Raw genomic sequence first — 14,677 nt, 5'->3', positions numbered from 1 at the left:
GGTGCAGATATCTGTTTTAGGAGATCTGTCAGCTGAACAATCAAATAATATGAGATATGGTAAGAACTTACCCTTGTTATCTCTATTTCTACGAAGTCCATAGGGTTCCACAGGATACCTTGGGGGGTATAGGTGTGACGTCAGTCGCAGGGCACCAAAGAGTTAAGCTTTCAGCCTCCCAGGATGCACTAGGTCCCCCTCCTATACCCCGCCCCCGGGCCAAGGCACCTCAGTTAGTTACCAAGCCATAGGCCGGAGGAGGAGAAGGAAGAGAGAGAACAAAGATCTGGACACATACAAGAATCACATTCTCACCAGAGGGAGACGGAAAACCGGTGACCAGAGCAAAGCCCATCTGCAGCACAGGTGCGACAGGGCGGGAGTCCTGTGGAACCCTATGGACTTCGTAGAAATAGAGATAACAAGGGTAAGTTCTTACCATATCTCATATTTTCTACTTCAGGGTCCATAGGGTATCCACAGGATACCTTGGGGATGTCCCAAAGCAGTATCCTTTAAGGGTGGGGACGCTCCTGTGCAGAAAGGAGAATCCGCCGCCCGAAGGAAGCATCCTGAGAGGCGAAGGTGTCAAACCTGTAATACCTCACGAAGGTATGGACAGAAGACCACGTAGCAGCCTTGCAGATCTGAACTGCCGAGGCACCACGTCGAGCTGCCCACGAAGGACCCTCAGACCTAGTGGAATGAGCCTTCAGAGAAGGAGGGACCGGTAGGCCTTCATGAAGATAAGCTTCAGAAATAGCCATACGGATCCAGGCTGCCAAAGTTTGCTTTGAAGCAGGCCAACCCTTTTTACGGAAGCCAAAGAGGACAAACAAAGCGTCCGACTTCCTAAACGAAGAAGTGCGGTCAACATAAGTCCTTAAGGCCCGCACAACATCCAAAGAGGCCTCACCCACGGAAAGACCCGGTGAGTTAAAGGCCGGAACAACTATTTCCTCGTTAATATGAAACTGGGAAACAACTTTGGGAAGAAACTCGGGCCGAGTGCGGAGCACTGCCCTGTTCCCATAAAAAAACCAAGAAAGGGGGTCTACAAGAAAGAGCCCCTAACTCAGAAACACGTCTGGCCGAAGCAATGGCCAGAAGGAAAACAGTCTTAGCTGTTAGCCATTTAAGATCCACTGAGCCCAGTGGTTCAAACGGCGGTCCTTGGAGAGCCCTCAGGACCACAGCCAAATCCCAAGGCGCCACAGGTGGAACAAAGGGCGGCTGAATGCGGAGAACACCCTGCATAAAGGTGCGCACATCCGGGATTGTAGCAATCCTACGGTGAAACCAGACAGATAGGGCCGAAACCTGTACCTTCAAAGAAGCAAGGCGAAGCCCATGATCTAGTCCCGCTTGCAGGAAGGCGAGAATCCGAGACAGACGAAACTCCCGCGGTGCATAACCTCTCGGTCGACACCACTGGAAGAACGTATGCCACACGCGATGGTATATCCTCGCGGAAGACGGTTTCCGAGCTCGCAACATGGTACGCACCACAGAGCTGGAAAACCCCCGGGACCTCAGCATGGCCGTCTCAACAGCCACGCCGTCAAAGACAGCCGAGTCAGGTCCGGGTGAAGGCAAGGACCCTGAGACAGAAGGTCCGGTCGTAGCGGCAACCGCAGAGGAATGTCCACGGACAGACCCTGAAGGTCTGAGAACCAGTGCCGTCTGGGCCACGCGGGAGCTATCAACAGGAGCGTCCCTCCTTCCTGTTTGAATTTCCGGATTACCCGTGGAAGAAGGGAGACCGGAGGGAACAGGTATGCGAACCGGAACGTCCACCGGACGGACAGAGCATCCACCAGAGACGCCCCTTCGTCTCTTGTGCGAGACCCGTACACCGGCAACTTGTTGTTGTGCCGGGACGCCATGAGGTCGATTTCTGGAAGACCCCACCTGTCCACCAGTAGTTGAAAAACGTCCGGGTGCAGGGACCATTCCCCCGGATGAACGTCCTGGCGACTTAGAAAGTCCGCCTCCCAATTGAGCACTCCCGGGATGAAGACCGCTGATATGGCCGGAAGATTGCGCTCCGCCCAAACCAGGATCCGAGAGACCTCTACGAGAGCCGCCCGACTGCGAGTTCCTCCTTGCCTGTTTATGTAGGCCACGGTGGTAGCGTTGTCCGACTGGACCTGCACCGGGCGACCCTGGAGAAACCGCTGTGCCTGCTGGAGAGCATTGAAGACCGCACGGAGTTCCAAGATATTTATTGGAAGCTCCGCTTCTGTCGGCGTCCACCTGCCCTGGAACAAGTGTGGACCCGAAACTGCTCCCCAGCCCCGAAGACTGGCGTCCGTTGTCAACAGGACCCAATTTGGAACCCAGAACGGACGTCCCTTGTTGAGGTGGGTCGTCTGTAACCACCACGTAAGGGACAGGCGAACCTCCTGGGTGAGCACAATCGTCTGGGACTTCAGAGACTGAGTCAGCCCGTTCCACTTGGACAGGATCAGGTGCTGCAGAGGTCTGGAGTGAAACTGGGCGTATTCCACCATGTCGAACACCGACACCCTGGAGCCCAGTAACCTCATCGCCGAGTGTAAGGACACCCGGCGGCTGTGCAGACAACTGCGCACCCTTGACTGTAAAGCAGAGATCTTGTCCTCCGTCACGAAGATCCTTTGCTGTCCCGAGTCCAATAAGGCTCCAAGATGCAGAATCCTCCGAGACGGGATTAGAGTGGACTTCTGCCAGTTGATTAGCCAGCCGTGCCGATGCAGCAGTGCAATGGTCAGGTCCAAGTGGCGTAACAGGAGCTCTGGAGATCCTGCCACCAATAACAGGTCGTCCAAATACGGCAACATGCGGACTCCCTGCAGCCGCAGAGAAGCCGCCATGACCGCCATCACCTTGGTGAAAACACGTGGTGCTGTTGCCAGGCCAAAAGGTAACGCCCGAAACTGGAAGTGGTCGCTGCTGATTGCAAACCTGAGGAACTGTTGATGGCGCCAAAGAATAGGGACATGCAGGTAAGCGTCCTGTATGTCCAATGACACCAAGTAGTCCCCAGGTTCCAGCGCCAGAATGATGGACCGTAGGGTCTCCATCCGAAACTTCGGGACCCGCAAAGACTTGTTGAGTGCTTTGAGGTTGAGAATCGGACGATATGACCCATTGGGTTTCTGTACCAAAAATAGATTTGAATAGAAACCCTGGCCCCTCTGGGAGAATGGAACCGCCACTATAACTCCAGCCTGGAGCATAGTGTGCAATACCTTCCGCAGCTCCGTAGCCTTGTTCCGGTCTGATGGGAGACCCGTGGTGAAGAAGCGAGCCGGGGGTCTGTGCCGGAAGGAGAGGGCGTATCCGTGGGAAAAAACCTCCAGAACCCAAGTGTCTGTCGTAGTGGTCGACCAACACTGGGCGAACTGTAGCAGGCGGCCTCCCACCCTGGGATCCCCCAAAGGGAGGCCCGGACCGTCAGGCCGCAGGCTTGTCATCTGGCTTGGGGGCCGGACGTCTGGTACTCCATGCCTGCTTCCGGGGCTTGACCGATTTCTTAGGGCCAGCCTGTCGAGGAAACGACTGTGGTTTGGGCCTGCCCTGGGCCCTAGATGACCGAAAGGACGATGGTCCCGAACCAGAAGGAGCAGCGGCCGACGGGAGACAGGCAGATTTGGCTGCCGCCAGCGTGGCCACAATCTTATCCAGATCCGGACCGAAGAGAACTTCTCCGGTAAACGGCAACGCTTCCAGACCTTTCTTGGAATCTGCGTCCGCCTTCCAGGATCGCAGCCACAAGGTGCGACGAGCAGCTACCGCTGCTGAAGAAATTCTAGACACCAGAGTACTAATGTCTAGAGCCGCCTCGTTGATGTAGGTGGCCGAATCACGGAGATTGCCAATCAACTCCGCCTGATCGGCCGGACAGTCGGATTCAAAAGAAGCCTCTAATGAATCCGCCCAGCGCTCCATCGCTCTGGCAACCCAGCAAATGGCCATAGCCGGCCGTGCTGCCCCCCCTGCAAGGGAATAAGCGGACTTCAGGCAGATTTCTACCTTGCGGTCCGTAGCATCCTTAAGAGAGGACATGGATGGCATCGGCAATGTGGCACTACGGACAAGACGGGTCACGTGAGAATCCACCTGTGGAGGGGATTCCCACTTCGCAAAATAATTATCCGCGAACGGATAAGCCACCGCCAGGCGTCTCTGCGGCTGGTATCTTTTGCCAGGTTGTTTCCACGCCTCCTCTAAATGGTCCACCAACTGACCCGAAAGAGGAAAGACTGTGGCATCGCCCTTCACATCTTTGAAAAAGGCATACTTAGATTTAGCCGCTGGGGGAACTTCGTCCTCAATCACCAAGGCTGTGCGGACCGCCCGAATAAGTCCAGGAGTATATACTTTGGACTTAGCATCAGCGTCCTTAGTATGGAGAGGTTCCTGATCGTAAGGATCTAGAATCTCCCCATCATCAGACGTCCCTTCGTCATCCTCATAAGGAGCGGACAGAGACGCCACCGGCCTTTTATGAGACCGCATCACAGACTCCCCTTGCAACACATCCGACAAGTGCTGTACAGAACTCGTCAGGGAGTTAACCCACGCTGGCTCCTGAGAACCCGGGAGCGGGGAAATAGGGAGACTGTGGGGTACCACCAATTGTCGTGGGAACCCCTGCATGGGTGACGACACCACAGACTGCTGGGACAAACCCATCGGAGTAAACGCGGGCTGCGGAGCTAACTGGCCCACTAAAGCTGTTAACGCCTGAGCGAAACAAGCCCAGGGCGGCTCCTGTACCGGTGCTGTAACCGTAATAGGCCGCGCCATGGACAAACACTGCCGGCAAAGGCCCTCCGCGCTACCCTCCCCCTCCGCTAACGGTACTTTGCACGTGGTACACTGTAGCCGGAGGGGAAAATCACTTTCAGACATGATGGCACCACGTATGTGACCTCTCTCACCAATTAAGTATTAAATAGGCGAGAGACCACCCTGCAGCACCGCACCGCAAGGGCTTTAGCAGAAAGAACAGGGACAGTAATAAAGCTGACAGTTTAGAGAAGAAAAGATTACAGGCAGCAGCGCTAGCACAGTCACATACAATGCAGAAAAATAACAATTCCTGCACTAACAGCGCTGATCACTCAACTACACAGACACAGGGCCTGGTAGGACACAGCGCTGCATACACAGACCTGACCACAGCGGAGGAGAGGTATGCGGGGGGACCCAGACCACGATGCTTCCGTCCAGCGCTTCCAGCAGCGTTCACCATGCGTTCTGGAGAAGATGGCCGCCGAGGAGCAGAGAGGAGGCTGGCCTGGGGGAGGAGCGCTGCCACAGGACCAGTCGGCAGCATGCAGAGAGGGCTGTGTGCAGCGGGGGAGGCGCCGGCTGTGAGACAGGGAAGGCGCGCTCCCCTGGCATGCATTTAACCCCTGGGACGCCGCAGCGCTACCGCTCTGCTGCGGTCCGCTGTCCCAGGGGGTAGTGGAAGCGCAGGTTGGTCGCCTGGCTCCACGCTGCAGCCAGTCCCCAGGGAGCCCCCTGCCTGGGGACTTAGGACCATGTGATCAGCGGGGACCCACCGCGGGACCCCGCTGCTTACCTCTGTCCCCCTTGAATCCGGCCATGGTCCGGAGCATCTGGGGTCACCGCTAGCTGTGACCCCAGACGCCCACCAGCATCCCCGGATCAGTACCGGCGTTCTGGTACCGGCGGGGTGTAGGGAAGACAGCATGGACGTCAGGACTGACTGTCCATGCTGTTCATCCAGTTGTGCAGCCACAGCTGCATGAAGAATAAGCTTCAGGGGCTCTTCTAGCCCCCACTCCAACAGGTGCACCCGACTCCGGCCGGGCACCAAACTAAACTGAGGTGCCTTGGCCCGGGGGCGGGGTATAGGAGGGGGACCTAGTGCATCCTGGGAGGCTGAAAGCTTAACTCTTTGGTGCCCTGCGACTGACGTCACACCTATACCCCCCAAGGTATCCTGTGGATACCCTATGGACCCTGAAGTAGAAAATACAACATCATATCGGGAAGTGTCAGCCCCCCCTTCCCCAATCCTCGGGATCTATACAAGATTTTATAGGCAATAGGGGCAGATTTATGACTCCAAACAAAAGAGGTCAAACACCTCACTAGGGGGGCGATTCAATTCTCTTTGCAAGCCCGATCGTGCCTTATACCCTGTCTAAAGAGACGTGTCGATATTCAATTGTTGCTGTTTTTTCGTGCATGTCGCGCCCAAATAACCTAGGTTTAGCTGCGTTAAACAAGTAAACCCATCTAAAATCCTGGTTAGTGCGCCCAAACCTCAGAAGGGAAAAATCATAAATATGTCCACTTGCGGCATTCACCCCCAAATGGAGCAACAGTTGAATTGCTCCGTGGGGCGCCCATTACTCACAGCCGTGGGTGAAAACAAATGAATGACCCCCTATAAAAGAAAAAAGTTATATAGGAAGGTAAATTGGAGAATCCTAAAGTAGTAACTTGGGTTAAAAAATAATTTTCACAAGATTCACTCTACCTGTATCTAATAAGAGTAACTTCTGCCAAACATGAGACTTAACTTTAAGATAATTACTTAGACTGAGAGTGTGAAATCTAGACACCTAAATACTTAAACTGCATACACCAGCGCAAAGGAACTCCATAAGACTCCGACATAGAGAAAGTGCGGAGTAAATGGAAAACTATGGACTTATCCCAATTCATCTTTATTTCCAAAAATGTCAACCGCTGCCAAAAGTGAGGGCAGGGAATGCTGCATTTGTGACAAGAATAACAGCATGTCATCTGCATAAAGTGCAATCTTCTCCTCACGGTCCGAGACCATCAGCCCAGAGACAGCAGGAGAAGCTCTAATTGCAGCTCAATGGCAATGACAAGTAGTGAGGCTGACCATGGACAGCCCCGTGTAGTGCTCCTACCCAGGGTAAAGAAAACTGTAACAAAGTTTCTAGCACTGTCTGCCTGAATATAATAATCATAAGCAGCGAACAGAAACCTATGCTTGGACTTGTCAAGCAAAAAAACAGTCCATCCTTCATGAACAACAAGCCATTCAACTAATAGTTTACTTCCTCCAAAACCCGACATCTCTGATCCAGTTCCATCATCCAAACTTAGGGCCTGATTCTACAAGGATCGTAATTGCAGAGTTGCACGCTGGCAGCTTTGCAATTGCGATCCTTGCAGATATGGTAATGCAGCAGGAGGCGTCACGCCTCCTGTGCAGTACTTGTCCAAGCTGCGTTGTCCAACGCAGCACCGGATAATCTGCATAACATCATCCGGCTGCGGTGACCCATGGGGTCACGCAGTCAGCCCCGCCGTTTAGAGGAAGAGGCCAGGAAATGTCCGTCAGCCAACGGAGATCCTGGCTTCTTCCCTCCCCCACAACGGCGGCGACACACCTCCGTTTCGGGAAACGGAGTGCATCACCGCCCTCTCCCCGCCCACAAACGGCAACAGACTGTCAATCACTGACAGTCTGCGAGCGAGTTAGCATGATCCATTCTGTACACTCGCAGAATGGGTCCTGCGCTTGCGCAGATTCCCAAAAATCAGGAATCTGCGTTCAACAAATGCATGCTGAATCAGGCCCTTAGTACATAGACCCCTTGAAGTGAAAAAGTTTCTAATAATAAAATTTTGTTATTGGTGAAATTCCAATGAGCTCAAACAAACAGAACTGGGGGGAAATAGGGGCAGGGAGAAGCAGGCCAGTCCCCAATGGGAATGCAAAAAAGCTTGGCTGAACCTCCAAGAGGGGTTATGGATGATAGAAGACAGACAAAAAGAGCAAAACAATTTAACTTGGTAAAACATTGTATATTACGTCAAATATTAGCGACCAGTATGGCAAAGATGATAACGTAGTTTCAAAGACTGAATCGTCAACATTCTTACACCCTGACCTGGTATAGTACTTAGAAATATCAAACTTCAACTATATATAACCTTATAATATAAATTGACAAAACTTTACAAATTACGCTATCAGGGACACTTAAACTTGGTATACACTAATACCTCTTTTCCACCAAAAACCTGGGTCCGACCTGGGTTTTCAGACATGGTTCCAACCCAGGTCAGACCCCGGTTAGACACCATTTACACAGCACCATTGATCTGGGTTATTCTCATGTCAGCCCCATTCACACTGAACCTGGGTCTGCCCTACTAAACTTGTGAGGTCATAAAAAGTGGGAGGTGACAGCTCCACAACCACCAATCAGCTAACTTTAGGCATGACCCAGGTAGGATAACCTGGTTTGCGCCGTTTACACTGTACCATTACCCAGGTCCATCCTGGGTCAGACCCTGGTAGCTACCTTGGTTGCGACCCGGGTAGATCCAGCAAAAACCCAGGTTTTTGCTCTGGTGTAAAAGGGGTATAAGTAATGTGTGTACCCAGCGTTGCGACCGATGCCCCCCTCCCCCCCTCCAGACGGGGTGGCCGGTACACACTAGATGATATGGCACCCAACTGCCCAATGTATCTCCCCCTGCCGCATACCGCTGCATGGCGTCGTCAGGTTAGCCTGCATGTAGGGCCGACCTGATTGATGCGGCTGACAACCCCATGGAAGCGTGCACCGGACGACATAGAGAATACACACTAAATGATTTTGAACGATATGTCATTCCGATGCGTTGGAATCGGGCATATCGTTCAAAAATCGTCTAGTGTGTACACACCTTTAAAGTAGTTTCCAACCCCAAGATGACTTAAAGACATATTAGATGTCATTCTGCAATTATTTATGAACAATTTCCTTATGTTTCAGGCTCCCTTTAGGCAAGTGTTATATACAGTAATCATTCAATCATTTATTTCTGTTATTTGGGTTAAGACACTGAGGAGTATATTTACTAAAGTGCAGGTTTTTAGAAGTGGAGATATTACCTATAGGAACCAATCAGATTCTAGCTATTATCTTCTAGAAGGTGCTAGATAAATGATAAGTAGATGGGCAACAACTCCACTTCATTGTGTTGTTTTGAAGGGCAACAGAAATGAATAACAACTCGTATGTCTGACATTATACGGGGGAATTCAATTCAGCGCAATGTTGAATAGCGACGGGAGGGAGCTCCCGAAGCTATTCAATACACCTCGCTGTTTGGGCGGGCTAAGGCATCCCCCTGGGGATGCGAGGAGAAATCCGACCAAAGTTCCGGGCGTGCGGCTGTTTTTCAACATAGCGTGGTGCTAACAGCCGCGCGCCCGGCACTTTGGTCAGAGAATGCCGGTTACCACACCTTAACACCCTTGTTAAGGCGCAATAACCGGCATTCTCCGACCACACAGCGCACTGAATTGAATAGCTCCAGGAGCTCCCTCCCAGCGCTACTCGATTCGCGTTGAATTGAATTCCCCCCATTGAGACATAACTGAAAAGCACAGAAGGAAGTCAGGAGGAGTAAAATCAGTATATTTAATAAATGTAACAATAAGGTTTGTTCAATCAGTGATGTAAAGTGGTCTGAAGATGGGAAAACACTGAGATAAATGCAAACAGAAGTACCTCAGCTACAATATGTGCATTCCAACATCAAAAATCACTAATATAAACAAATATACACAATCTGACTGTTGTTGTTTTGTGCCAATTACATATCTTTGTAAGAATTTTGTTATAGATGTCCATAGTTCGGTCAATGAATGAGTGGCATTGTAATAACACAGATGAATCATAATATGAATTGCCATGAAAGTTATTTGTGCCAAATGAAGATGCAGAGGAAACGATTACATCTTAATATAAAAATATGATGCAGAGTCAACCACAAATCGGTCATTACTGCTCCAGCATTGCGTGCAGAGAACCAAAGTCTGTACACCTATCTGGTTCATAGCCGTTCTCATTGTTGGTGCGAGCTTGCAGCAGCCCTATCCTTGGTGCAAGACATCCATCTGAAAATTGGCGCAATTGTGTGAACGCAAAACTCTGCATAGGCAGCACTGAACTCAGCCGGCGTTAGAACGCCCCATTACAACCCAGTTACTCCTACTCAGCCGCAGGTATAGATGATATACATATGATTCTGCTGATCCTGGAGTGTGCACAGTGCAGAAACACATGCGACATGCTTTATGTGACACCTGAGACCGCCCAACCTGTTTCTCACGCTTACAACAAGAGAAGCTTTGAGCATTCATTATAAACTATTAATTATTTTGAAGGCTTAAATGTCACCAAACCTGCTTACTACGACGAGAGTATGTATTTACAGATCCATCTCCTGCAGCCCTACAATCTATGCTGGATGAGAACTGCATTGTATGAATGAATACTTTGGGGTCAATCCAATAATACCCCTTTTACAACGGACCTAAAACCCGGGTAATTCCAGGGTTAACCCGGGTAGCTCCTTGGTGTAAAAGGGGTGAGAGTTGGATCGCTGGGTCGAGTGACCCAGCAATCCAACCCAGGTAAATAGCAGGGTTTAACACGGGCATAACCCATGAAATCCTGCTGTGTGTACGACGCACTCCGGGTCTTGATGACCTGCAGTGCGCCGCAAGCCGGCCGATTGGTCCGGCTTCAGTGACACTTGGAGATGACGTCATCTCCAAGCGTTCACTTTCACGCCGGAAAAGCCGGGTCTATGCAGACCCGACTGCAGTGTGAGCAGCGCCGACTTGGGAATATCCCGAGCCGGCGCCAGCTAAATTCCGGGTCTGATCCGGATAGGAACTCTGTTCCAACTCCGGGTCAGAACCGGAATTTGGTGGAAAAGAGGTATTAGTTGCGAATTGCGAATAGTGAGTTTGTTTCATGAAACTCGACAATTTCTCCAATCCAATTAAAAATGCCTATTCGCTGTACTCGCAACAGAGGGGTGCAAAATGACTGCCTAATGCGATGTGAGAGATGTGCATGAAATAGTGGGGAGACCCTCATGGACCCCCCAACATTCATAATTTTGTTAGCAGAACCATATAGAAGGCTGTTTGTGGGCATTAGGAAAGTACTGATCATTTTTAAATGGTGTCAAATGGCTGATTCGTGCTTCTTTTTTTAAATGCAAAAAATTATAAAAGGCTAACTTTTTTCATTTAATCTGAAAACGAATTAAACAAAAAATGCAAAAAAAAAGAAGGAAGAAGGGTGATTTTGGGGCACTTTAAAAAGTTGTAAAAACATTATATATATATAAAAAAAAGTATTATTTTTCCATTTAAAAATTACTGTAATTACATTTTGGGTGCCTAAACTAATGAAAAAGTTGATTCTGAAGTAATCTGAGGATTTGTAATTATTCAACTAATTAAGCTAATTGGAAACTTCCAATTGCCTAATTAATTATTATGGGGGGAGGGAGGGGTCCAACAGTGTCCCGACATTTTATTCTTAAAATAAAGATTTTCCTTTCCACCTCAGGGAGGTGTGAATGGAAAAATGCGAATTCACTGTGCTAATTGGATTGCAAAATGAATTTGCTATGTGAAAACAGCAACTCGCATCTCGCAATTCGTACCTAATTGGATTTTTCCTTATTCTCCCACAAAGATTTTACAGTTTTTGCTCCTTACTTTAGATGTGCTACGTATAACTACAACAGTTGTGTTGGCTGATTGCTGGCCTTGTACGGCTTTTCAATTCAGCAGCAATATCTAAATTTTGACAATATATAATAGTGTTTAATTAACACTACTATTTTTTTGGACCAGTTCATCTGTAACGAATAATACTCCCTGAAAACGAGATACGTTTAAGATGCCGATGGATGGGATCCCGGACGTCGAAATATACGGACGCCGGAATCCCGACGCCCGGCATAATGCCGACGCCTCCAACGCCGAACACATAAGGATACCGACGTCCAGCATACCGAACGTAAGGATGGGGGTATTACACTTAGCCCAGGGGTTGGGGGGGTTAGGTTTAGGAACCTCCCTGGGTAGGTTAGGGTTAGGCACCTCCACGAGAAAGGTTAGGCACCACCAAAGGGGGGAGCGCAGCAACTACCACTGAGACAGCTTGTAGAGTACAAGAGCTATCCTCCCAACATATCCAGCGGGCAAGGGGTAATCATTGTAGCACTAGCAGCCATCTCCTTGCTACCCCTTTCTCCCTCTGTAACGTCTCCATGCTCAGTGGCCTCTGTGCAGGGCTGACAGTCTCCGGGCAGTGCCGGATCAACAGCAGCTTCGTGCAGGGCTGACAGTCTCCGGGCAGTGCCTCCCAGGTGACAGACCCGGACGTGGACGAGCTTGGACAGCTTCTCATGGGCAGAGTTCGCAGCAGGGAGGGAGCCAGTCCGGTCCGGCGTTCCGGAATAAATTCCGTTCCGGTTTTCACCTAATCCCACTACCATGAAGGTGTCACACAGTATATGTCACACTCTCTTGACATATACTGTCAGAGCCAGCTCGGAGTGCATGAGTTCCCTACTGCAGTAATAATAACAGATCACTATCACCCCATAGAGTACACAGGCTGCTGGGAGAGGTGTACCTGGCTGGCGTCTCTGAGCGGGGCGTCGGAGGCTGGGCTGCTGTTGCTGTAAGGAGTGCTGCTGGGCTGGCTGGCACGGAAGTGTGTGTGTGCCTGCTGGGGGGGTAGGGACTCAGAGGTTCAGCATGATCACCATAGGCTCAGGCACGCCCTCCGAGGAAAGGGAATATATATATATGTGTGTACAGTATTAATATAGAAGTGTTGTGAGCTCTCCCTCCCCGGAGCTGGCGGATGTCACATCACTTCCTACCCACTGGCACTCACATGCCAGCTCTGTAATACAGCTCTGCCAGGGGACCGGTATTGTGCACATGGTAACTTCAAGGGTTATGCTGCTTTATTAGTATTTTATTTTATTCTGATCAGTGCCCTTTGTGTAAAGAAGCAGGTGTGAGAACTTTCTCAGCTCACATAGTACAGCGACAGGTGCTACGAATTACTGTGGGGAAATAATGTAACACTTCCACAATGCAGTTAAGGACTGCGATACACCAGCGCCACCTATAGGGTGTACAGGGGTGTGCAGTGAAGCCTGAGCAAAACTTATGTACTATGCTAGTGTGGTGTGTTGGCAGCTTGATGGGGATGCTAGCTGTAAATATATCTTCCCGTGTTCCTTTGTATGTAAATAAATTTATATGTAATAAATAAATACGTGTGTTTTGAGGAAGGAGATATTCTCTGAAACATCACAAATAAACACTATTGTTCAGACCCGTAACTAGACTTTTAGGTGCCCTTTGCCAGAAAGAGCATTGGCGCCCCCTTCATTTTTCAAAGGGACGTAATGCACCCAAAAAAGGGCCATGGCTTCATGGGGAAGGTCCAGGGAAGAGATAGGAGAGGCCAGGAGATGCTGGGGATGAAATAAGAGGAAGCTACAAGCAAGAATGATAATAAACAGAAATTTGACATGCCCAAACAGCGCCCCCTGACCTGTGGTGCCCTGTGCGATGGCACCGACCGCACTACCCTAGCTACGGCCCTGCTATTGTTTAACCAGTCTTGCAGCCTCTGAGTGCCGCCTTCTACCACACATTCTATCTATCTAATCTATCTATCTAGTCATATAGATATTGATAATATTATATTCAATCCGTATTTAAAATGCAGTTGTAGTGTGATATTTTCTGGAAATATTCCTTGGATGTACTAACATCCGCATGCAGGGACAGAGTTTGCGATAAAGCTCTGGCCCCGCGAATCCTCTTTGCACAATTCTCATGGTCGCAACAATACAATGAAAAGATGTCTTAACATATGCCACAGCCAGCTACTGATACCCTCCCCCTCGCGGCACTTACCTCAGTGATCGGTGAGCTCTCTCCTCTGGTCAGCTGATCTGGTCTGTGGGGGATCGGTATGAATTTGGTTCAAATCCCGACGTCGGAAGACCGGCAGCAGTGAAGATCCCAACAGTTAATTAAGGTTAGTATAACTAACCCTCTCCCCCCTAACCCTCCCTTAGGGGTGCCTAACCCTAAATTCCCCCCCTAGTGCCTTACCCCCCCGTAAGTGTGTAAACCTAACTCCCCCGTCCCCGAAGCCTAAACCTAACCCTCCCGGAGGGGTGCCTAACCCTAACCCCCCCTTCCCCTAGCCTAACCCTCCTGGGGGGAGTGCCAAACCCTAAGTCCCCCCGGGAGCCCCTAACCTAACCCTCCCCCCCAGCAGCTGACCGCACCCGCTGCCCGGCTTCGTTCGGTATGCCGGGCGTCGGGCTCCCGGCATAGGGATAATGATAGGAGTTGGGACTTCGATGCCTATCATTAGTCCCCTGTTGGGATTGCACAGTCGGGAAGCTGGCAGTTGGCATTTCGACCGTCGACTTCCTGACTGCATCCCGTCTAAAGCCCAGTAAGATGTGCTGTAAACTGAGATGACGGGTTACAGAACAGCTGACGGGGGTCACAGTGCAGTAACCCTGGCGACCAGCTGACCGGAGAGAGCTCACCGATCAGCGTCCCCTGGCTGCAGGTAAATGTTTGTGGTTTTTATTTTTAAACTTTTTTTTTTTTTCTGTTATCAACTTGTGGAAACTTATCACAGGGGGCCGTCTCTCCGCTTTGCTCTGCCTGTCAGAGTGGAATAGGAGTTGGGGAACCGAGGGAACCCTGCTTAATGCCATCTACAGATGGTGTTGGTATAGCAGGGCTCCCATCCGGTATTTTTTCACAATTCCCCCATAGCAAATTTGAAGCAGATCGCATTTCCCATTACAAGTATCG

The 14,677-nt window shown here is 50.3% G+C and overlaps 1 protein-coding gene across 3 annotated transcripts in view; it reads right to left on the bottom strand.

Annotated features, from left to right (window-relative positions):
- Positions 1–12,604, bottom strand: part of TEC (tec protein tyrosine kinase) — a 162,267-nt gene extending 149,663 nt beyond the window's left edge. For all 3 annotated transcript variants that reach the window (XM_088475251.1, XM_088475252.1, XM_088475249.1), the window contains exon 1: positions 12,447–12,604. The gene's annotated coding sequence lies outside the window, so the exon portion shown is untranslated. The remainder of the gene's footprint in view (positions 1–12,446) is intronic.
- Positions 12,605–14,677: the final 2,073 nt, after the last annotated feature.

The sequence above is a fragment of the Taudactylus pleione genome, unplaced genomic scaffold, assembly GCF_031769625.1.
Source record: "Taudactylus pleione unplaced genomic scaffold, aTauple2 ptg000169l, whole genome shotgun sequence".
Taxonomy (NCBI): Eukaryota; Metazoa; Chordata; class Amphibia; order Anura; family Myobatrachidae; genus Taudactylus; species Taudactylus pleione.
This window is presented reverse-complemented; position numbering and strand designations above follow the sequence as displayed.